Here is a 26,425-nt window from a genome sequence, read left to right as displayed (position 1 = left end):
AAGTATATCATCAAATATTTAGTATAGTGGTCAGAATAGTGATACATGGATGGGTAGAGTTTTGAGTAGAATATGTGTCATGTGGTGTTGAGATACTACTAGTGGTGGAGCGGAGGTGCTTACCAGGAGGGTGGACTAGAGGCGAAGCGACACTATGCGTGTAGCCGGCAGAGCAGAGTAACTGAGTGGGTGGGGTGTTTGCTTTGGCTGAGGGTGTTGAGTGTGTGTGGAGAGGGAGAGGGTAGCTGGGTGTATTTATAGCTGGGTGTATGTGGTGTAGCACAGTGAAGTTCACTGTTGGTGAGAATAGTGACGAATGAATCGTCTGACTTAGTATGAACAGGAGAGTTATAGGCAGAATATGGGACAAGAGTATTTTGGGAGTTTTCTGAAATATGGACCATGCTTAAGGGATGACATGGTTGGATAGGGAATAGTTTGATAAGAATTTAGAAACGAGAATTATTGGAATCTGAGTTTGGGAGCCTGGTTCGAAGGAATCTCAAAGTTAAGCGTGCTCAACTTGGAGAAACCTGGGATGGGTGACCAGATAGGAAGTTTCCTACTGGAAGGAAAATCACAGTCACCGGAGTTCGTATGACTAGAATATGGGTCTGGCTGGTCTTAGGTGGACTGGACAACATGATGTATGAGTAGTTGAAATTTGGGGTGATCGGCTAATCGATGAATAGTAACGATGAATAGTGACGATGAAAAAGTTACTAGATATCATCGACGAGTAGTAACGATGATGAATAGTAACGATGATGAATAGTAACACTGAATAGTAACGATGGTGAATAGTGGCAGTGAATAGTAATGATGAATAGTAACAGTGAATAGTGATGGTGAATAGTCGTATGAACGAACGATGAATAGGAACTATGAACGAACGATGAATATGAACTATGAACGAACGGACGAGCGATCGAATGATCAGACGAACGAACGATCGGAATTTCGGCAGCATAACGGCAGGACAAAGATTATCTGGAAGAACGATGAATAGGGACCATGAACGAACGATGAATGATGAATAGGAACTATGAACGAACGATGAACGATCGAATGATCGAACGAACGAACGATCGGAATTTCGGCAGCATAACGGCAGGACAAAGATTATTTGGATGAACGAACGGACGAACGATCGAGTGATCGGACGAACGAACGATCGGAATTTCGGCAGCATAACGGCAGGACAAAGATTATCTGGAAGAACGATGAATAAGGACTATGAACGAACGATGAACGATGAATAGGAACTATGAACGAACGATGAACGATCGAATGATCGAACGAACGAACGATCGGAATTTCGGCAGCATAACGGTAGGAAAAAGATTATTTGGATGAACGAACGGACGAACGATCGAACGATCGGACGAACGAACCATGAACGATCGAACGATCCTTGTGCTAGTGTGTGATTGTGTGGAACATGGAGTGTGTGTGTGTGGGGGGGGAAGAGAGTTGCCATGAAATGGCTTGGGGTGGGATGAGAGGAGGCCCTTGCCCCTCTATTTATAGCCATGGTGGGGGGATTAGGGGGAGGGATGAGATGATTAGTGGGAGGATGAGAGGATTAGTGGGAGATTAGCATGTATTTGTCTTGTATAAGTGAGATTAGCTTGTAGAGCTCACCGTATGACACTGGAGGCATACGTATACGTATGAGCATGAAGAAAGTTATGAAGAAAATATTTGTAGGGACTTGAAAAATGATTCTGAAGGTATTTCTCAAGAGGAAAATACCTGGAGATATATCGGTGGAATATTTGGGCAGTATTTCTGTAAACAATTTGAGGGGGATCACTGGAGAAATATTTGTAGGATATTTTGAGGAGGATTTTAGAGCGAACATAGACCACTATACTTTATTTGTTGATATCAACTCGCAAACAATCATTTTGAAATGAAATTTGAAATTCATTTTGAATTTAGAGCGAGTTTGAGAAAATTTCAGGATTTGAATTTTTGGGATGCTACATTTTGGCCCCTCGGGGAATGACCTATAAGTTCCAAACTTTGTTGATTCTCATATATTCTAATTCATCTTCTATGGTTGATAACCATCTGGATGAACTTTCGCTTCTCGTAGCTTCTTCATATGTAGTGGGATCATTTTCTGCATCGATGTCCTCACTAATATAATTCTTATCGCTTTCTATGTCTACACTTGTGTAAACTTCATAGTCATCAGGAATCACAGATCGTCTACACCTTTGAGATCTTCTTAGACTTGTTTCTGGTCCTGGTTATTGTTCTGAGGCTCCTGCAATGGTGCGTCACTTGACGCAACACTACCACTGTCTTGTGAACTCTCCTATACAACTAGCTCAGAAAAGCCAGACTGTGCAGAGGGGTTTCACCTTCAATCGTTTTCACATGGCCGCTCGCGTTGGCAGCGGTCTCCATGGCTCACGGTGCGATGAGCATCAACACGTTGAAGCCATCCACGAGTAGGGATGACAATCGGGTGAGTAGTACGCGGATATATAGTTCACGAATCCATACCCGCGAAACAAAACTCAACCCATATCCGTACCCATAAACGTCTGTGGGTATGGATCTCTACCCATACCTGTACCCGTCGGGTATCTGTTATGCAGCGGATACCCGTTACCCGCCCGCCCACTACAATTTTAGCATTCAACATCAAACAACAATTTTATCACATTTCAAAAACCATTATCATTCTAGCAGCACCAAATGATAATTTCAACACCAAACAACATGTCATGGATAAAAATTGAAAAAAATGAGAATTTATGATAATATATTAAATCCGGATAGCCCACATGTCAGATATCCATTGGGTAACGGATATGGATACTGGATATCCATACCCGCGAAAAATTATCCGCGGATACCTTATATATATCCATAACCGTACCTATGGATACCAAATTTCACCATACTCATATCCAATGGATAATTATCTACGGTTATTTACCCATATCTGTATCCATTGCCATCCCTATCCACGAGTCTGGCATCGTAGAGGTTGTCGCCCTCACACCGTACCGGCGCCGACCAACGTAGGCTGAAGAGTCGTACAAAGAAGACGGGCAACGACAAGAACAAGGATAGTGAATAGCATTGACCCGCAGTCTGCGCTCCACCATCTAAGAAGCTAATTATTGTAGGAGTATTCGGATTATTTGAGGTATAGTACTTTAATTTGTTTGAACCCTTAATTAATTTTAGTTCGAGCTTGATTTTAATCAATCTGATATTTAAATTTTATAGTGTAAAACTTAGAGCTCATTACATACACTAAGAGCTGATTTGGTGATCAGAGATCCCGAGAGGATCCATGGGGGAGAAATCCCCTTGCAATTCAATTTTTAATAACAAGGGGATTCCTATCCTATGGATCCTCTTGGGATGCCTGACCACCAAACCAGCCCTAAGTGTCTTGAGATCCCTGACCACCAAACCAGCCCTAAGCCCCTAAGTGTGTGATGAACAATGGTTTAAAAAAGAGAGAACTAACCCCAGTGGCATGTGCTGTTTGACATTGGCCGCTGAAAAACACAGTACGATGGTTTAAAATAGGTAGGCCCTCATTGGTGAGAATAACCTAACAGACCTGTGTGAGGGTTTGTGTACATCAATATTTGATGGGTGTCGAGTCCGACCAAGATCTATTTTTACATGAACTAGGACTAATTGCTGTTAGGACTGATTGTTTGTTGACTAGTTTCGTTTAGGGTCTGTTCGCTTCTTCAGAAACGAACTCGGATTCATTCCAGCTCATTAAAATTTATATAAATTAAAAAAGTAATTCGGCTAGAAACTATTTCGGGGCTCCAATCCGTAAAAACCGAACATGGCCTTATTGAAGTTCGTTCAGTCCGACACTGCTTGGACGTATGGATTAGTAGCTCGTACATTGTCTTTAGCTCTCCTGTTCTTTTTTAACTAGAAATTAGTTTATCCATTAGTTCACCTGTTCTTTTATTAATGATGATGATCTACTAGAACCAGACTTTTAGATGACCAATAGTTATTGGTCTTGGTATCAAATATGTCTGATCCTGATCTTTTTTTTTGGATATGATACGCCTGTACCTGATGGATCAAGCTTTTGTGCTGATGAGTCCGAGTGTTGTAGGAAAGTTTGGTTTTGGGTAGCTCACACAACACATGTGTGGCACACCTATTCGTCTCTTCTGTTCTTTTTTCGTGCCCTCCTTTTGGCCTTCCTGAGTGTGAGTGTCACTTTTTTTTCTTTATTCCTTCAGCTACGGAGTGTTCGGTAAAAATATGTTTAATAAATTCGACATAATTAAGTTTCTTTGACTAAAATTTAGTTCGCGTTAAATTTTTTCTTTATTTGATTCCTTCAGGCACGAAGGTGGTTTTCTTTACGAGTACTAAATATAGGGTTAATTAGGTTTAATAAATTTGTCTCTTTTTTAATCTTCATATATGTATTAGTTTTATAATTAAATAATATTTTATCATAGTAATTAACAGCTATCTTATCACATCATCTATTTCAAACTTCACTCTATAAATAGTGTAATTAACCGTGCAAATCTCCTATTTTACACGATGCTACAATATATGATGCTTAAGCCATGGCTCCCTTATATGATACTACAATAAATATTTACTAATAGATTAATTAGGCTTAATAAATTTGTCATGTCATTTAGTCTATCTCCGTAATCCCTACTACTATTAAATGTGCGAGGGGGTGTGTCGACCTATGGGCGAGGTTGTGCCCCAGCTCCGGCGCCCCCTTCACCACTCGTCCATAGGGCGAGGCCGTGTTCATCTTTCCCTAACATTTTATCGAAATTTTTGTCACTAAATGATGACATATGCGTACATATGTGTCCCCCATTACAACGCATAGGTATATACCTAGTTTACAACTTAATTTTAAAGCTTATCCAAGGTTTTGGTAGTGTTTGCCTCTCTAAACTCACATGTGATAATAACTTAACTGATGTGGGTTTGGGTTAACACTCTAGCTAACACCTAGGGTGTTACACGACCTCCCCATGGTCGACCAACCTCTCTAAAGCTTCCATCGCCTCTCAACATGGAGGCATGCAAAGAAGCACACCTCCCTTCATCACCCACCCTTGCTTTTGAGGCAGTTTGATCCAATGGACCATCTTCATTTCACTTGAATCCATGGGCCCGTCTCTAAAGATGATACACAAGCAAATATCAAGGCAAAGTTTTTCATCTATATTAGTGTAGAAAATAGGGAGAGAGTGAGGAGACAGTCTAGAGGAGTGCCAAGCTTGTTGGTACCTTCTCTAGCTTGTACTCTGGCAGATGTGGGTCTCCTAGTGAGCCACATATATGATTTTGTATGGTAAGGTACTTAACTAAGTAATTTCTTAGTCCATTGTTGATGGTTACATATTTATTTTGAATACTTGAGTCTACCTTTGCTACCTAGTTTAGAGTAGTAATTAATAGTGTAAGCATGGTTCTTAGCCCATCATTTACCTAAATTTGTGGCTTGTTCCCTTGATATGTGGTAGCTAGTGGGTGGTGACAGCCCCATCTAAACTCTATAGTCGACCCCATGTTTGAGAAAGTTCTTAAAACATAGGGCCTAAAGCTATAATTGCACAAGTTATCTTTTGCAATGCTTGAACGAAATATAACCCAAAGGAACAATCATAGTAATCCTTTTCCTTCATCCATTAACATTGATCTTGATTCTTAGTAAGAACACTAATGTTTCCTATGGGAATCGATACTTTAGAATACTCCTAGGTGAAAGCTACATCGACAACCATGCACTTGCGGTTTTACCTATTTGCCACATAAAGTGTCAACACAAAGTGCAGGCCTGGGCGGTGGCCAGTGTAGAGGTCTGCCCTGGGCTCCCTGACGTTTAGGATTCTAGGGCCTTGACAGAGCGTCAAGCAATGGCTAGTAGAGTGCCCATACTCGTCCTGAATCCTCTATAGGAGGCATACAGTCATACCCAATGGGTATAACTTTTAAGCCCTCGAGTGATTTGTAGAGCCGGTCGAGGGTTATCTCGATCTCCTATCTCCTTCTCGGGGACTTGACATACCCCTATGTTAGACTGTCATCAATTGGCTAGCACCTTGTTGTTCAATGCTTCTTAGTACTTTGTACTAAACATGTTTGATGTTGCAATTGCCGCCACCCATGAACAAAGGGCACACTTAGTATAATCCTTCTCTTGTTAAGGCTTCTTTAGTTCTTTGTCTTTTTGTTAAGGCTTCTTTTATGTTGTGTATTGCGCTTCTAGCATCACTTTTAGATCTCTAGCAGATCTCTTGTTATCTTTCTTGAGGTGTTGACCATTCATATCACCACTTTTGTATATGACCAAGTCTATATATTGTATGCTAGCAAACAACATTAGTCCAACTGGCTATATTGTTCATCAAACACTAAAATCAAACTTAATATCTTATGGAGTCTACTTTCTTAATAGGAATTATTCTTTATAACTCACATAAGCAAGTGTTGAATCAATTACAATGCCAAGAGGGACCTCAAGGACCTAGCTAACCACTATTTATAAGGGGCCTCTAAAAAACTAGATGTTTATGAGCTTCTAGAGGGCTGTTTTTGGGGTCACCAAAAACTCAACCGATAAAGACCCACTGAGAAACACGACTCAAATTCAATCTAGGGTTTTAAATCATAGCGCTTTATCTAGTGCAAACTTAAATGCACCCACCAGAGTTATTTAACAGACCACTTTTTTAGAGCTTCAAGGCAATTTTTGTGCTTTAAAAATCTTATCAATTATTTATTGATTTTTATTGTGATAAAACTACTAAGGCCACTGTAACTAGGATATATAAAGAAATAATTTGATTGACTTTAAACAATTTAAGGTGTAGAATTCCTGATTTTGATGTTGAAATCAGCAATTGTTGGGTGGGGGTTTGTTAGATGTTCCACTGATGGGGTAGTGGCCCGTTAGTTTGATACATAATATTGGAGGTCCTGGGTTGCGCGAGTTTTGGGTAATTTATTATGTTAATATGTTCTGATGCAATTACATGTCTTTTAATACATTTATTTGCCTTCCTTTTAAATTTAAGTGCGCGAATTTCTTGGGTGTTGTACTTAGGATCGTCGAAAGGGTGAGAGCACCTAGAGGGGGGGGTGAATAGGTGATCCTGGAAAACTTAAAACTTAAGCCACAAAACTTGGTTAAGTGTTAGCACAATAATCGCCAAGTGGCTAGAGAGGAGTCTCAACAAAACACAATAACCACAAAGATATCAATCACAGAGATGGCACGGTGGTTATCCCGTGGTTCGGCTAAGACCAACGCTTGCCTATTCCACGTTGTGGCGTCCCAACGGACGAGGGTTGCAATCAACCCCTCTCAAGCGGTCCAAAGACCCACTTGAATACCACAGTGTTTTTCTTTGCTTTTCTTAATCCCGTTTGCGAGGAATCTCCACAACTTGGAGCCTCTCGCCCTTACACTTGAAGTTCACAAAGAAGCACGGAGCAAGGGAGGGATTAGCAACTCACACAAGACACAAAGATCACAGCAAATACGCACACACAAGACCCAGACTTGAGCTCAAGAGACTAGCACACTAGAACGGAGCTCAAATCACTAAAAAATCGAACAAGTGCGCAAGAATGAAGTGTGAGTGATCAAGAATGCTTAGGAATGCTTGGTGTTCTCCTCCATGCGCCTAGGGGTCCCTTTTATAGCCCCAAGGCAGCTAGGAGCCGTTGAGAGCAATCTGGGAAGGCAATTCTTGCCTTCTGTCGTCTGGCGCACCGGACAGTCCGGTGCACACCGGACAGTGTCCGATGCCCGATTTCTTTCCTTCTACGGCGAAGCCGACCGTTGGCAGCCAGAGAGCCATTGGCGCACTGGACATGTCCGGTGCACAACGGACAGTCCGGTGCCTCCTTCTAGCTGTTGGCTCGGCCACGTGTCCCGCGCAGATCGCGCGGCCGACCGTTGGCCCGGCCGACCGTTGGCTCACCGGACAGTCCGGTGCACACCGGACAGTCCGGTGAATTATAGCCGTACGTCGCCGGTGAATTCCCGAGAGCGGCCAGTTCGCTCGAGCCAGCCTGGCGCACCGGACACTGTCTGGTGCACCACCGGACAGTCTGGTGCTCCTAGACTGAGCAGAGTCTTGGCTGCTCGAGCCAAGACAATTCCAATTTGATTTTTCCTGTTTCCAGCACTTAGACACAATACATTAGTCTCTAAAACAATGTACTAAGTCTGAGAAACATACCTTTATCCTTGATTTGTACTTTATCCACCATTTTACACTTAGGCACTTGTGTTGGACACTAAATCACCAAAATACTTAGAAATGGCCCAAGGGCACATTTCCCTTTCAATCTCCCCCTTTTTGGTGATTTATGCCAACACAATATAAAGCAAGTAGAACAAATACAAAATCAATTCAAATAAGAACTCAAATTGTTTTTATTCAAATTTGACATATATGGATCACTCTTTGCCACCACTTGGTTTGTTTTTGCAAATCAACCTCAATATTCTATCTCTAAGTCAAACACACATGTTAAGACATAAAGAGAGTCATTCCAAGAGAAATTGATTCAAGATTTCAAAAACTCCCTTTTTTCCCATAATCAACACTTCTCCCCACAAGAAGCCAACTTTTGACAAGAGAGACAATAACAGAGTTTTGACAAACCAAAAGCTCTATTCTACTATTTTCAAAATCTCTCAAGTGGTAGCTGATCCATTTATCGCTTTGGCCTTTATTTTATCCCCCTTTGGCATCAAGCACCAAAACGGGATTAATCTTGGCCCCAGAACCCCATTGCCTCACCAAAATCTTCAATAAGAATACAAAGGCAATAAGAGTACATGAGATGAACTTGGAATAAGTTACCCTCTCATCGGAGTGCAGTGGAAGTCTTTCATGGTCCAAGTCCACCTTTTCCCTTTCAAACCTCCTTTGAGACTAAAACAAGCAAACTCAAGCACATGGTTAGTCTCAAAGGGTCAAGTTGTAGCACAGCTCCCCCTAAATATGTGCATCACTTGCAAAAAGGACTTGTGAGGTCCGGGGAGTGTTTGTACAACTTGAGCACCATAAGTAAGCAACGAATGCATAAGGAACATGATCAAGGGCATAAACACATGTATGCTATAAATCAATCCAGGTTCCGCGAATCTAAGACATTTAGCTCACTACGCAACCTGCAAAAGGTCTGCTCATCTAGAGGCTTGGTAAAGATATCGGCTAGCTGGTTCTCGGAGCTAACATGGAACACTTCGATATCCCCCTTTTGCTGGTGATCTCTCAAAAACTGATGCCGGATTTCAATGTGCTTTGTGCGGCTGTGTTCAACAGGATTTTCCGCTATGCGGATAGCACTCTCATTATCACATAGGAGTGGGACTTTGCTCAGATTGTAGCCAAAGTCCCTGAGGGTTTGCCTCATCCAAAGTAGTTGCGCGCAACACTGTCCTGCGGCAACATACTCGGCCTCAGCGGTGGATAGGGCAACGGAAGTTTGTTTCTTAGAGTTCCATGACACCAGGGACCGTCCTAAGAATTGGCACGTCCCCGATGTACTCTTCCTATCGACCTTACATCCAGCATAGTCGGAATCTGAATATCCAATTAAGTCAAAGGTAGACCCCTTTGGATACCAGATCCCGAAGCAAGGCGTAGCAACTAAATATCTAAGAATTCGCTTCACCGCCACTAAGTGACACTCCTTAGGATCAGATTGAAATCTAGCACACATGCATACGCTAAGCATAATATCCGGTCTACCAGCACATAAATAAAGTAAAGACCCTATCATTGATCGGTATGCCTTTTGATCAACGGACTTACCTCCTTTGTTGAGGTCGGTGTGTCCGTCGGTCCCCATCGGAGTCTTTGCGGGTTTGGCGTCCTTCATCCCAAACCGCTTTAGCAAGTCTTGCGTGTACTTCGTTTGGGAGATGAAGGTGTCGTCCTTGAGTTGCTTCACTTGGAACCCAAGGAAGTAGTTCAACTCGCCCATCATCGACATCTCGAATTTCTGCGTCATCACCCTGCTAAACTCTTCACAAGACTTTTGGTTAGTAGAACCAAATATTATGTCATCGACATAAATTTGGCACACAAACAAATCACCATCACATGTCTTAGTGAAAAGAGTTGGATCGACTTTCCCAACCTTGAAAGCATTAGCAATTAAGAAATCTCTAAGGCATTCATACCATGCTATTGGGGCTTGCTTAAGTCCATAGAGCGCCTTAGAGAGCTTACACACGTGGTCGGGGTACCGTTCATCCTCGAAGCCAGGGGGTTGCTCCATGTACACCTCCTCCTTGATTGGCCCGTTGAGGAAAGCGCTCTTCACATCCATTTGGAACAACCTGAAAGAATGGTGAGCGGCATATGCTAGCAAAATACGAATGGACTCTAGCCTAGCCACAGGAGCAAAAGTCTCCTCAAAGTCCAAACCTGCGACTTGGGCATAACCTTTTGCCACAAGTCGAGCCTTGTTCCTTGTCACCACTCCGTGCTCGTCTTGTTTGTTGCGGAACACCCACTTGGTTCCCACAACATTTTGCTTAGGACGAGGCACCAGCGTCCAAACTTCATTCCTCTTGAAGTTGTTGAGCTCCTCTTGCATGGCCAACACCCAGTCCGGATCTAGCAAGGCCTCTTCTACCCTGAAAGGCTCAATAGAAGAGACAAAGGAGTAATGCTCACAAAAATTAACTAATCGAGATCGAGTAGTTACTCCCTTGCTAATATCACCCAGAATTTGGTCGACGGGATGATCCCTTTGAATCATCGCTCGAACTTGGGTTGAAGGTGCCGGTTGCGCTTCTTCCTCCATCACATGATCATCTTGTGCTCCCCCTTGATCACACGCCTCCTGTTGATGAACCTGTTCATCGTCTTGAGTTGGGGGATGCACCATAGTTGAGGATGAAGGTTGATCTCGCTCATTTTGTTCCTGTGGCCGCACCTCTCCAATCGCCATGGTGCGTATTGCGGCCGTTGGAACGTCTTCTTCATCTACATCACCAAGATCAACAACTTGCTCTCTTGGAGAGCCATTAGTCTCATCAAATACAACGTCGCTAGAGACTTCAACCAAACCCGATGATTTGTTGAAGACTCTATACGCCTTTGTATTTGAGTCATAACCTAACAAAAACCCTTCTACGGCTTTGGGAGCAAATTTGGAATTCCTACCCTTCTTCACTAGAATGTAGCATTTACTCCCAAATACACGAAAGTACGATACATTGGGTTTGTTACCGGTTAGCAGCTCATACGACGTCTTCTTGAGGAGGCGATGAAGGTAGACCCTGTTGATGGCGTGGCAAGCCGTGTTCACGGCTTCCGACCAAAAGCACTCGGGGGTCTTGAACTCTCCAAGCATCGTCCTCGCCATATCGATGAGCGTCCTGTTCTTCCTCTCTACCACACCATTTTGTTGTGGTGTGTAGGGAGCGGAGAACTCGTGCTTGATCCCTTCCTCCTCAAGGAACTCCTCCACTTGAAGGTTCTTGAACTCGGACCCGTTGTCGCTCCTTATCTTCTTCACCTTGATCTCAAACTCATTTTGAGCTCTCCTTAGGAAGCGCTTGAGGGTCCCTTGGGTTTCAGACTTATCCTGCAAAAAGAACACCCAAGTGAAGCGGGAAAAGTCATCAACAATAACTAGACCATACTTACTTCCTCCTATGCTTAGATAGGCGACAGGTCCGAAGAGGTCCATATGTAGCAGCTCCAGGGGTCTTGATGTGGTCATCACATTCTTGCTGTGATGCGCTCCTCCCACTTGTTTACCTGCTTGACAAGCTGCACAAGGTCTATCTTTTTCGAAAGTAACATTGGTTAGACCTATCACGTGTTCTCCCTTTAGAAGTTTGTGTAAGTTCTTCATCACCACATGTGCTAAGCGGCGATGCCATAGCCAGCCCATGCTAGTCTTAGCAATTAAGCATGCATCTAGACCGGCCTCCTCTTTTGCAAAATCAACTAAATAAAGTTTGTCGTCTAATACACCCTTAAAAGCTAGTGAACCATCACTTATTCTAAAGACAGACACATCTATATTTGTAAATAGACAATTATAACCCATATTACATAATTGACTAACAGATAGCAAATTATATCCAAGACACTCAACTAAAAACACATTAGAGATAGAGTGCTCATTTGAAATTGCAATCTTGCCTAAGCCTTTCACCTTGCCTTGGTTCCCATCACCAAATATGATTGAATCTTGGGAATCCTTATTCTTGACGTAGGAGGTGAACATCTTCTTCTCCCCCGTCATATGGTTTGTGCATCCGCTGTTGATAATCCAGCTTGAACCCCCGGTTGCATAAACCTGCAAGGCAAATTTAGGCTTGGGACTTAGGTACCCAACTCTTGTTGGGTCCTACGAGGTTAGTCATAATTGTCTTAGGGACCCAAATGCAAGTTTTATTACCCTTGCATTTTGCCCCTAATTTCCTAGCAACTATCTTCCTATCCTTTCTACAAATAGCAAAGGAAGCATTTAAAGCATGATATATTGTAGAAGGACCATCCATAACTTTCCTAGAAACATGAACAATATTCTTTCTAGGCACATGATGAACATATCTCCTAGACATATCTCTATCATGCATATAAGAAGTGTTGGGGCGAAGGCAAAGACGCCACCCTTCGCTCGAGGCCTCCGCCGACAGTGGATGGTCTGACAGAGACAAAGCGGGCAGGGACACCCTTCGCTCCATTCGGCACTTTGACAAAGGCCTGCGGCGACGTCTTCCCGCGGCGCGGCCTCGTTCAGTCCTAAGGCCCACGTGAGATCTGGCCCATTGTAACGGGCCCCGCGTGGCCGCCTCTGTATTACGGGCCTAACTTGTAAAAGCATACTTGTAATTACAGCTTGTAACCCTGCTTTATGGGAATATTCTGGGGATAAACTAGGTGTATGAGGGCACATGCGTCCTTAACACAAGGCGTTGGGCACTCAGATACCTATAAATACCCCCGCACAGTGCCCGTGAGAGGCGAGATTAACAGAGCTATTGCCCCCGAGCACGTAACCCTGTTGTCACCACTGTTCACCCTTGTTGGCCTCCTTGCTGTTGAGGGCAGGTTCCAACAAGAAGAACTAGAAGCAAACATAGCATGTGAATCATAAGCATGTGAATCATAACTTCTATAGTCATTTCTAGCATGTCTCCTATTATGATACATAAAAGCATGGTTCTTTTTAGTACTACTTGCCATAGGAGCCTTCCCTTTCTCCTTGGCGGGGATGGGAACCTTATGGCTTGTTAAGTTCTTGGCTTCCCTCTTGAAGCCAAGTCCATCCTTAATTGAGGGGTGTCTACCAATCGTGTAGGCATCCCTCGCAAATTTTAGCTTATCAAATTCGCTCTTGCTAGTCTTAAGTTGAGCATTAAGACTAGCCAATTCATCATTAAGTTTGGAAATTGAAACTAGGTGTTCACTACAAGCATCAATGTCAAAATCTTTACACATATTACAAGTTGCAACAATTTCTACACAAGATGTTGATTTACTAGCTATTTCTAACTTAGCGTTCAAATCATCATTAATGCTCCTTAAGTTAGAAATTGTCTCATGGCAAGAAGATAATTCACAAGAAAGCATTTCATTTCTTTTAACTTCTAGAGCATGAGATTTTTGTGCTTCTACAAATTTGTCATGTTCTTCATACAACAAATCCTCTTGCTTTTCTAAAAGCCTATTCTTATCATTCAAGGCATCAATCAATTCATTAATTTTATCTACCTTGGTTCTATCTAGGCCCTTAAATAAACATGAATAATCTATTTCATCCTCATCACTAGATTCGTCCTCACTTGAAGAAGCATAAGTAGAGTTTCGAGTACATACCTTCTTCTCCCTTGCCATAAGGCATGTGTGACGCTCGTTGGGGAAGAGGGATGACTTGTTGAAGGCGGTGGCGGTGAGTCCTTCATTGTCGGAGTCGGAAGAGGAGCAATCCGAATTCCATTCCTTGCCTAGATGCGCCTCGCCCTTTGCCTTCTTATAGTTCTTCTTCTTCTCCCTCTTGTTCCCTTGATCCTGATCACTATCATTGTCGGGACAGTTAGCAATAAAATGACCAACCTTACCACATTTGAAGCATGAGCGTTTCCCCTTTGTCTTGGTCTTGCTTGGCTGCCCCTTGCGACCTTTTAGCGCCGTCTTGAATCTCTTGATGATGAGAGCCATCTTTTCATCATTAAGTCCGGCCGCCTCAATTTGTGCCACCTTGCTAGGTAGCGTCTCCTTGCTTCTTGTTGCCTTGAGAGCAAGAGGTTGAGGCTCATTGATTGGACCATTCAATGTGTCGTCCACGTATCTTGCTTCCTTGATCATCATTCGCCCGCTCATGAACTTTCCAAGTATCTCCTCGGGCGTCATCTTGGTGTACCTAGGATTCTCACGAATATTGTTTACAAGATGAGGATCAAGGATAGTAAAAGACCTTAGCATTAGGCGGACGACGTCGTGGTCCGTCCATCGCGTGCTTCCATAGATTCTTATCTTGTTGACAAGGGTCTTGAGCCGGTTGTACGTTTGGGTTGGCTCTTCTCCCCTTATCATAGCGAATCTCCCGAGTTCGCCCTCCACCAACTCCATCTTGGTGAGCATTGTGACGTCATTCCCCTCATGAGAGATCTTGAGGGTGTCCCAAATTTGCTTGGCGTTATCTAAGCCGCTCACTTTGTGGTATTCATCCCTGCACAATGAAGCTAGAAGAACAGTAGTAGCTTGTGTATTTTTATGAATTTGCTCATTAATGAACATGGGACTATCCGTACTATCAAAGTGCATTCCACTCTCTACAATCTCCCATATACTAGGATGGAGAGAGAACAAGTGACTACGCATTTTGTGACTCCAAAATCCGTAGTCCTCTCCATCAAAATGAGGAGGTTTACCAAGTGGAATAGATAATAAATGAGCATTTGTACTTTGAGGAATACGAGAGTAATCAAAAGAAAAGTTCGAATTGACCGTTTTCTTTTTCTCGTAGTCGTCGTCGTCCTTTTGGGAAGAGGAAGATTCGTCGCTGTCGTAGTAGACGATCTCCTTGATGCGCCTTGTCTTCTTCTTCTTCCCGTCTCTTCTTTTGTGGCTCGAGCCCGAGTCCGTAGGCTTGTCATCTTTCGGCTCATTGAAGATAGACTCCTTCTCGTTGTTGTTAACCACCATCCCCTTTCCCTTAGGATCCATCTCTTCGGGTGATTAGTCCCTTCTTGAAGAGAACGACTCCGATACCAATTGAGAGCACCTAGAGGGGGGGGGGGGGTGAATAGGTGATCCTGGAAAACTTAAAACTTAAGCCACAAAACTTGGTTAAGTGTTAGCACAATAATCGCCAAGTGGCTAGAGAGGAGTCTCAACAAAACACAATAACCACAAAGATATCAATCACAGAGAGGGCACAGTGGTTATCCCGTGGTTCGGCCAAGACCAACGCTTGCCTATTCCACGTTGTGGCGTCCCAACGGACGAGGGTTGCAATCAACCCCTTTCAAGCAGTCCAAAGACCCACTTGAATACCACAGTGTTTTCTTTGCTTTTCTTAATCCCGTTTGCGAGGAATCTCCACAACTTGGAGCCTCTCGCCCTTACACTTGAAGTTCACAAAGAAGCACGGAGCAAGGGAGGGATTAGCAACTCACACAAGACACAAAGATCACAGCAAATACGCACACACAAGACCCAGACTTGAGCTCAAGAGACTAGCACACTAGAACAGAGCTCAAATCACTAGAATGTCGAACAAGTGCGCAAGAATGAAGTGTGAGTGATCAAGAATGCTTAGGAATGCTTGGTGTTCTCCTCCATGTGCCTAGGGGTCCCTTTTATAGCCCCAAGGCAGCTAGGAGCCATTGAGAGCAATCTGGGAAGGCAATTCTTGCCTTCTGTCGTCTGGCGCACCGGACAGTCCGGTGCACACCGGACAGTGTCCGGTGCCCGATTTCTTTCCTTCTACGGCGAAGCCGACCGTTGGCAGCCAGAGAGCCATTGGCGCACCGGACATGTCCGGTGCACACCGGACAGTCCGGTGCCTCCTTCTAGCCGTTGGCTCAGCCACGTGTCCCGCGCAGATCACGCGGACGACCGTTGGCTCACCGGACAGTCCGGTGCACACCGGACAGTCCGGTGAATTATAGTCGTACATCGCCGGTGAATTCCCGAGAGCGGCCAGTTTGCTCGAGCCAGCCTGGCGCACCGGACACTGTCCGGTGCACCACCGGACAGTCCGGTGCTCCTAGACTGAGCAGAGTCTTGGCTGCTCGAGCCAAGACAATTCCAATTTGATTTTTCCTGTTTCCAGCACTTAGACACAATACATTAGTCTCTAAAACAATGTACTAAGTCTGAGAAACATACCTTTATCCTTGATTTGTACTTTGTCCACCATTTTACACTTAGGCACTTGTGTTGGACACTAAATCACCAAAATACTTAGAAATGGCCCAAGGGCACATTTCCCTTTCAAAGGGTAGCACTGCAGTAGTGAAAAATGGATGCTAATTTCTGAGATATGTGTTGGGGACTTGTTCTCAAATGCTATGAATTAAGAACAAGGCAACACAAGAAATGTTAAACGTTAAAGTCCTTCGTCCTTCGAAGCATTATTTCCCTTAGGACATAATGATTTTCGGACGAAGGTTATGAAGGACATACCTTCATAAATTTAACATATAATAATGAAGAAGGAATCATATGAGACACAAAAGATAGCATAAACCATTATGTATTATTATCAACTCATTTCTGTATTATTATTATAGAAAAGTAGAAATAATATCAAATTACAAATGTACCTTCGGCTTGAAAGAAGGTGAAAGTACAAGAGTGACGCAAAAGCAAATGCCAAGTCAGCGTGAGCAGTACGGGGGTACTGTTCACCTATTTATAGGCACGGGACACAGCCCATATAAAATTACATCCATACCCTTTACATTTGGTAGTAATTCTATAGTAATCCACCGAGGTCTGAATAGCCTTTTCATCTTTAAGTCGGTTTCCTTTTCTGCTACCACGCCGAAGCTTTCCTGCTCACATCTTCGGCGCTGTATCAACCTTCGTATTATTTGGGCTTCTCCTACTGTGATATCGACTCGAGTCCGAAGATACCTGTTCACACATTATACTCCAGAAACACTGTTAAATCTTGTTTTTGAGGACCTTCGGAAGCCGAAGGCCCCCAACAGTAGCCCCTCGCAATATTAATTTGTTAGAATAATAAATTTAGATTGCGACATGGACGAAGGCCTTAAGCCGAAGGTCCGAAAAAACACCTTCCCTTTGCTAGAATAGCAACATTCACTGACAAGCGGGGTCTTCCAATTTTCAACGCACTGGGTGTATAAATAAGAGCATACCGCGAGCTCATTTGGTACGCTCTCTTGCCATCTGCTCTTGCTCACTCAATTTTTAGCTCTTGCGCACCAAGACTTGCTTAGCTCTTTAAGTTTTTAAGCTTCGGCGTTGAAAACAGTTTTTTAGTGTTTCCAAAGATGTCTGAAGATAAGAAGGCTGCTGCCGAGATGAAGCTGAGTCTCTCTGAAGAGAAAAACCTGGGGTTTCTTATAGCAATGTCGAAGACCAATACAGAAAAAATCACCAAAGAGATTTTAGAAGGTTTGTCTGAAGATACTGATGACAGCGACAGTTATGATGTGGATAGTGGTGGTGAAGACTCCGAAGATCGCCCTTGGCGACCAAGCCATGCGGTTTTCGGCAAATCAAGTATCAAAGAAAATCATCTTGTCAACATGAGGGGAAGATATTTCCGGGACTTGTCCGTTGTGAGGGCCGACGAAGGAGAAAAGACTTGTCCGAACCCTGAAGAAAATGAAGTCGTAGTGTACCGAAGCTTTTTGAAAGCTGGACTACGATTTCCCCTGAGCAACTTTGTCGTAGAGGTGCTGAAAATATTTGAAGTCTATCTTCACCAACTTACCCCCGAAGCAATCATAAGGCTGAATATCTTCGTGTGGGCCGTGAGAAGCCAAGGTCTGGAACCTGATGCGAAAAGTTTCTGCAACATACACGAATTATCATACGAGACAAAACCCTGGGGTAAGGAACAGTATCACAATAATTTTGGCTGCTACAGTTTCGTTTCTCGGTCTGGGTCAAGCTGTCCCGTGCCAACCTTTCGGAAGAGATGGCCCGACGACTGGATAACAGAATGGTTTTATGTGAAGAATGACCTGAAAACACGGGAAGATATTAAAGGTATAATTATGCACCCTATTTGGCAAAGCTTCGGCCTGCGGAGGCCGAAGGTTGAAATGAATGAAGCTGCCGAAGAATGCCAGAGAGCCTTCAGAGTTATTTGTTCTTTTATTGGAACGAGAGATTTAGTCCAAGAGCATATTGCCTTCAGAGTATGGCCGCTCGCGGAAAAATGGGAAATGCCACAAGAGACTATAAAGGAGGCTGACGAAGGTGGACTTATCAGGCTGAAGTATACTTTCAAATTCGGAGACAAATTCGTAGAGCCAGATGATGACTGGCTAAAAAGCATTGAAAATGTAAGTGATGAACTACTTGGGGTTTATTCAAAGGCCGAAGATACTGCATTGTCAGCAGCCTTCGGAGGCCGGAAAAAGAAAAGACTGAACCGAGTGTTTGACGCAATTGGGTTCGTGTACCCCGACTACCAGTATCCAACGCGGGGCCAAAAAAGAAAAAGCGCAACTTCTGCACAGGAAACTGCTTCAGCCGCTCCCAGCGAGCCAGCGCCGAAGAGACAAAGGGTAAAAGTTCTCACACACCGGCCACGCTACATTGAACCAGCTATAGTGCCTGAGTTCGCCGGTGAAACCTCTTCGGCCACCGAAATTAAAGAACTAACTTCAGAGTCGAAGTTCGAAGAAAAAACTGAAGCACCTTCAGCAGAGAAAGCAGAAGAACCGAGTACTGAAGGAACGAAAATATTGGAAATTTTAAGTCCTTCAGCAAGTGTTGAGACAACAAAAAACCAAAAGGGCCCAGCGGTGACCCCAAAAAAAAAAAGAATGGTCACTGTGCTAGATGTTCTGGAGACAATTGAGTCCTCAAGCACGACTCCGAAGAAGACTGTTGAAACTTCCGAAGCGGAAACTGAAATCTTTGATGCTGAAGCTCCAAAGCAACAAACTGAGACTGAAGCTGGGCCTTCAGAGCCCACGAAGGTAAAATCCTTGGAAACCGAGGAAGAAAAAATGACAGAGCCAATTCTTGTTGAAGAAATCAGTGCTGTTACCCCCGAAGCATCCCCCAAAGTCCTTGATTATATTGTTCGACATGCTTCGGGGACAAAGTTGTCTGAAAAAGAAAAGCAAGAGGCCCAGTTTTACGCCCAAAAACTGAAATATCCAAAGGGGGCGTTGATATTCAACGGCAGCGGAGAAGAAGACTTCTTGTATTGTCTCCCTGACAGCAAGGAGATTTCTGTCTGTCGGGAGATGAGCAAGAGCTTCGGATTCCCAACACTTGAAGACGGGCTCTCGGTGTTGTCGAAAAACGAGCTGGCCGACAGCTTGGCGTACAATAGCTTAAAGGTGCAAAAAATGAGGTCTTTGTATTTTTTCTTGAAACCAAAATTTTTCGTTTGCTTAAATTTATTGACGCACATACATTTTTCTTTGCAGGGCCTTATACTTAGTAATGCCCTTAGGGCCCAAAAAGATGCCGAGATGAAGGGTGTGTTATGGCCCTGAGCAACCTTCGTTCCGAAGTAATTGAACTAAGGAGCGAAGGTCTCGAAAAAGATAAAATATTGCATTCATTGATAAATAGAATAAAAGAAGACGAAGCTACTTTTAAAGGTCAAGCTGAGGCTCAGAAGCGTGAAATTGAAGATCTTCGAAAACAACTAGCCAGAGCTAAAGAGGAACGCATACTTGAAGAAACGAGGCGAGAACTTAGCGACCAATGGGCAAATCATTTAGAAGGAACTGTTGAAGAGCTTCGTTCGTCCAAGAAAAGATGCTACGACAAATCTATGGAGTGTGTTAAGAAAATGAAAGCTAGCTTCGCCAGCGTTGGCGCATTTTCGAGCGAAGAAAACTTTACAAGAGGCAACCCCGAAGATCCCATCGAATGGATTAATCACGAAGCTGAGGCCTTCGAGGAAATTTTAAATAGTCGTGGGGACATATGTGCTTTTTCGGGTGCCAGGGGGATTGCCACCATTTTGGAGAAAAAGGGCTGCGAGCATGTAAAGATTTTAGCGCAATCCGAAGCTACCTTGTCCTTCGAAGATGCAAAAGATCCTTCAGCCGAAGCTAGCATGGTTGGTGGAAAATTTTTCACCGATGTCTGGGACAATGGTGGTCGAGAAATGGCCCGAGAAATTATCCAAAAAAGCGAAAAGGGCATCCATGATGCTAGAAAAGTAGTAGAGGCTGCTGAGAAAAGCGCAGAGCCCGAAGGGCAAATAGGTATTAACTAATGGTTTTTATTGTGTTGTAATTTTTGATTTTAAACTTCGTTCGCAATTTGTAATAGCAATGTAGCTGTATCCTGTCCTCCCTCAGATCCTACTAAAGCGTCTCCGGGCCCTCCCCCGAAAGATGACGATGAAATTAAAAAGATGGCTGAAGCTATCATGGATCAAGTTGTTAATCAACTCCTGAATGAAGCTGCGGAAGTAGTACTTAGGGAAGACTAGGTGCTATTGTAAAAACATCTGAAATATAATATGTATAATATCTTGTAATCCTGAATGTAATATACTTGTCTCTTTTTTTATGGTTCAATTCTTTACGATGCATGAAATTTTACATACGTACCGTTTTTGAGTCTTTGACGAAAAAACACCTTCCCTTCTTTTCATGCTTCGTGAAGAAGAATTTTCATTTATCACAACAATATCCATAGTGTTCTGATGAAGAATATCCAAGCTTCGTGAAGATATTTTCCGAAGCTACACTTCCGAAGATCAATAGTGTATCTCCTTGTGACTTAGCATGATTTTCCCCTTTTTCAAAACATTCTTCTGAAGATCGATATTGTGTCCCCTTCTTGTGCCATATGCAGCATGATGTATGATGCTTATGCCATGCGAAATGATGTGATGATGTTATGTTATGTAAAATGGTATTTATTCCGAAGATACACGCACATCCCTGTAATAAAACACATAATCTTTTTAAATCAGCGTTGAGTTTTCGCTGTAAGCCTCCCTTAGGAGCTTCTTCGCCTTTTACTTCAGCAGAATCAGCGTTTATTTTTCGCTGTAAGCCTCCCTTAGGAGCTTCTTCGCCTTTTACTTTCAGCGGTATTCACGTTGACTTTTCGCGCTTCGCCTTTTACTTAGGCGGTATCAGCGTTTATTTTTCGCTGTAAGCTCTGCATTCCCTTTGGAACGACTTTGGAGCAGAAAACTTACACTGCGCTCCCTTTGGAACGGCTTTTTGTAACTTCAGCAAACTTACTCTGCGTTCCTTAGAACGACTTTTTGTTGCTTCGAAGAATTTTTGATAATTCGAAGGTCCTCCTTGTTATCGCAAATCTTTAAGCTTCAACAACTTAAGCCTGTGGAGAAAATATATTTTCCTTGTGGCAAACAACGAAACTATTACATGAAATTTAAAAAATGTCCTTTATTACACAGAAAATAAAACTGAATGGAAAAGACTACTATCAAGGTAGGATATTTGTCAATAGATGTGCTTCGACTCTGGCACAGTGCTATTGACTGTGCGAGCTTCGGACTGTTCTCTGAAGTCCCTTTGGTGTTGAGCATATTGGCCCCCTTCTGGCTGCTGGCCTTGCTGCAGCGGTGGTGGAGGCGGAGGCTGTTTCCAGGAAGCTTGAGGTTGACTCGCCGAAGCAACAGAAGCTGCAGGGTGGTTGCCTACATATTCTGGGATGTAAGGCGAATGATACGAAGCAGTGTGCATGATTTGCTTCGGCTGAGCCTGTTGTGCTGCAGCTTCGGCTATCTCCTTTTGCTTCTGGATGGTAACATGGCACATCCTGGTGGTATGGCCCTTGTTTTCACCACAGAACAAGCAAAATATTCTCCTTGGTTGATCTCCAAACCTTCCGCCGAAGCCCCTAGCGCCTCTGCCTCTTGGAGCTGGCGGCCGGAAGGAGCTTTGCTGTTGCCCCGAAGCCTGTGAGGAGCACTGTGGCCTTTGCTGCTGACTTCCCTTATCATCATTTTGAGTAGAGTTGTGAATTGACCTAACATGCCTCGGATAAAATCTTCCTCCGAAGCCCCTGGTCATTTCAGAAAACCTGAAAGCCTCCTCCCTTCTTTGACGAAAATCATTGTCGGCACGAATATACTCGTCCATCTTCTGGAGCAGCTTCTCCAAAGTTTGAGGAGGCTTCCTAGCAAAGTACTGAGCTGAAGGTCCTGGCCGAAGTCCCTTGATCATGGCCTCAATGACAATTTCATTGGGCACTGTTGGTGCCTGTGCCCTCAAACGCAAGAACCTCCGGACATACGCCTGAAGGTATTCTTCGTGATCCTGGGTGCACTGGAATAGAGCTTGAGCAGTGACCGGCTTCGTCTGAAACCCTTGGAAGCTGGTTAACAACATGTCCTTCAGCTTTTGCCATGAAGTGATCGTTCCTGGCTGAAGGGAGGAATACCATGTTTGAGCAACACTCCTGACAGCCATAACAAAAGATTTTGCCATGACTGCAGTATTGCCACCATACGAAGATACTGTTGCTTCGTAGCTCATCAGAAACTGCTTCGGGTCTGAATGGCCGTCGAATATGGGAAGCTGAGGCGGCTTGTAGGACGGAGGCCAAGGTGTAGCCTGCAGCTCAGCGGACAGAGGAGAAGCATCATCAAAAGCAAAATTTCCATGGTGAAAATTCTCATACCAGTCATCTTCGTTGAGGAAACCCTCCTGATGAAGGTCTTTATTCTGAGGCCTTCGGTTCTGCTCATCCTGAGTAAGATGACGAACTTCTTCAGAGGCTTCGTCTATCTTCCTTTGCAGTTCAGCTAGCCTGGCCATCTTTTCCTTCTTCCTCTGCACCTGTTGATGAAGCATCTCCATGTCTCTGATTTCTTGGTCTAGCTCATCCTCTGGCGGTGTCGGGCTGACAGCCTTCCTCTTCTGGCTTCGGGCCTCCCGAAGGGAGAGAGTCTCCTGATTGGGGTCTAGCGGTTGCAGAGCTGCAGCCCCAGTTGCTGAAGCTTTCTTCGGCGCCATAGCGAAGGTTTATGATCGCCGAAGGTGTTCAAAACTCAAAGAGTGGAAGTGAGTTCACCGGAGGTGGGCGCCAATGTTGGGGACTTGTTCTCAAATGCTATGAATTAAGAACAAGGCAACACAAGAAATGTTAAACGTTAAAGTCCTTCGTCCTTCGAAGCATTATTTCCCTTAGGACATAATGATTTTCGGACGAAGGTTATAAATTTAACATATAATAATGAAGAAGGAATCATATGAGACACAAAAGATAGCATAAACCATTATGTATTATTATCAACTCATTTCTGTATTATTATTATAGAAAAGTAGAAATAATATCAAATTACAAATGTACCTCCGGCTTGAAAGAAGGTGAAAGTACAAGAGTGACGCAAAAGCAAATGCCAAGTCAGCGTGAGCAGTACGGGGGTACTGTTCACCTATTTATAGGCACGGGACACAGCCCATATAAAATTACATCCATGCCCTTTACATTTGGTAGTAATTCTATAGTAATCCACCGAGGTCTGAATAGCCTTTTCATCTTTAAGTCGGTTTCCTTTTCTGCTACCACGCCGAAGCTTTCCTGCTCACATCTTCGGCGCTGTATCAACCTTCGTATTATTTGGGCTTCTCCTACTGTGATATCGACTCGAGTCCGAAGATACCTGTTCACACATTATACTCCAGAAACACTGTTAAATCTTGTTTTTGAGGACCTTCGGAAGCCGAAGGCCCCCAACAATATGTGAATATAGTTTTTGGTGCATGTTTTTATGCTCTCTCTTAGAAATCTGTTAGTGGCACCTTATTATTTTGTGCTAGTAACTAGTAGTAAGTAGTAACTGTTACTCCTGAAATTGTTAACTATTGTGTTTATTTTCTTTGCACAATTGCTAGATACGAGAAGAAATTACTTTAGACTAACTGTTGAAGTTACTTTGATATCCATTCTTGTGTTTTCGGAAAAGGGGGTTGGACTAATAGTAGTAATTATTGACAGAGGAAGTGATGATAATTTTTTAGTAAAATTGCTGATATGCTTGATATCTTGGTAGGAGGGGAAGGGCATGCTCCCAAATCGAAACACTTGAGTGGTAATTATTGTTTGAATTTATGTTTTATTCTGTTTGGTTTTCAACAAGCATACTTTAAGTGCGCATATGATTGCTTTGATTAGCGTCGTAGTGTCGTACTCAGTAAGGGATCAACAGATGTGTGGATAATTGTAGCATGTCTTTCCTTACACTACAGGAATCCAGTTAATTCCCGTCGGCTAAAAAATGACGGGAATAACTAATTCCCGTTGGTAAATGGCTAACTCCCGTCGGCCTCAAGCCGATGGCCATCAGTTGTCGGGGATAACCTTATTCCCGTCGGCCAAGTACAAGCCGACGTGGATTAACTGTTAACTCTCGTCGGCCAGGGCAACCGACGGGGATTAACTGTTAACTCCCGTCGGCCAGCGCAACCGACGGGGATTAACTGTTAACTCCCATCGACCAGGTGAACCGATGGGGATTAACTGGGCCGACATGGATTAATTGTTAATCCCCGTCGGTTTGACCATAACCGACAGGAATTAACTGGACCGATGGGAATTAACCTATAATGATGCAAAACCAGCACCAAATTAGGTCACTATTTCTCCACAATTGCACACAATACATACATATATATATATGTATATATATTATCACACAGAACATACACATTACAAACACATGCATTGATAATCAATTCATACATCACAAACTTAAGATCACCAACATAGTTTACACAAACATTTCAAATAGGAACAACGAGATAAGTTCAAGTGTTTAAGTTCGCGAAAAACATAGCGTCCACGAGTTAAGAAACATAACGTCCACGAGTTAAGAAACATAGCGTGCACGAGTTCAAGTGTTTAGAGATAACCACCACTTGGTTGGTTAGAGCTTTGACCGCTGCAGCAACCAGGAGGAGGGAACACGAAGAGGGAGTCAACAAATCCAGTCCCTGCTGCGGGATCAGACCCACTACCACCTGCGTTGGGCGTAACCTATGCAAGTTAGCAAATATCAACATTTTTAATACAAATATCAAAAAGTATACAAGTGTATAAATTCATCGAGAGTTATCAAACGTACCCTATCTCCAGGTGCAGGTATATATGTCTGTTGGGGACTTGTTCTCAAGTGCTAAGAGTTAAGAACAAGGCAACATAGAAAATGTTAATCGTTATAGTCCTTCGTCCTCCGAAGCATTATTTCCCTTAGGATATAATGGTTTACGGACGAAGGTTATGAAGGACGTACCTTCATGAACTCATTAAACAATGACGAAGGAGAAAATGTAAAGGATATAAAAGACAATATGAACGATTATATATTATTATCAGGCATAAACAGAAATATTATTGAATTACAAGTGTACCTTCAATTGAGAGAAGATGACAACACAAGTGTGACGCAAAAAGTGAATGCCCCGTCCGCGTGAACCGTACGGGGATACTGTTCACCTATTTATAGGCACGGGACACAGCCCTTACAAAATTACATTCATGCCCTTTACATTTGATAATAATTCTATAGTAGTCTATCGAGGCCTGAATAGCCTTTTCATCTTTAAGTCGGTTCCACTCTTTGCTGTCACGCTGAAGCTTTCCTGCTCGCACCTTCGGCTCCGTATCAACCTTCGTATTATTCTGGTCTACTGCAATGCCAACTTTAGTCCGAGGATACCTGTTCACACATTGTACTCCAGAAATACTGTTAAATCCTGTTTTTGAGGACCTTCGGATGCCGAAGGTCCCCAACAGTGTAGCCCCTCGCAATATTAATTTGTTCGAAATAATAAATTTAGATTGCGATATGGACGAAGGCTTTACGCCGAAGGTCCGAAAAAACACCTTCCCTTTGCTAGAATAGCAACATTCACTGACAAGTGGGGTCTTTCAATTTTCAACGCACCGAGCGTATAAATACAGTCATACCGCAAACTCATTTGGCACGCTTTCTGGCCAACCACTCCCGCTCACTCAATTTTTAGCTTTTGTGCACTAAGATTTGCTGAGCTTTTAGTTTTGAAGCTTCGGCTTTGAAAACAGTTTTTTTTAGTGTCTCCGAAGATGTCCGAGGATAAGAAGACTGCTGCTGAGACGAAGCTGAGCCTCGACGAAGAGAAAAATTTGGGGTTTCTTATAGCGATGTCAAAGACCAACACGGAAAAGATTACCAAGGAGATTCTGGAAGGTTTGTCCGAAGATACTGGTGACAGTGACAGCTATGATGCGGA

This window comes from Zea mays, chromosome 4, assembly GCF_902167145.1.
Source record: "Zea mays cultivar B73 chromosome 4, Zm-B73-REFERENCE-NAM-5.0, whole genome shotgun sequence".
Taxonomy (NCBI): Eukaryota; Viridiplantae; Streptophyta; class Magnoliopsida; order Poales; family Poaceae; genus Zea; species Zea mays.
The sequence above is the reverse complement of the archived record's forward strand: the minus strand, read 5'-3'. Positions refer to the sequence as shown.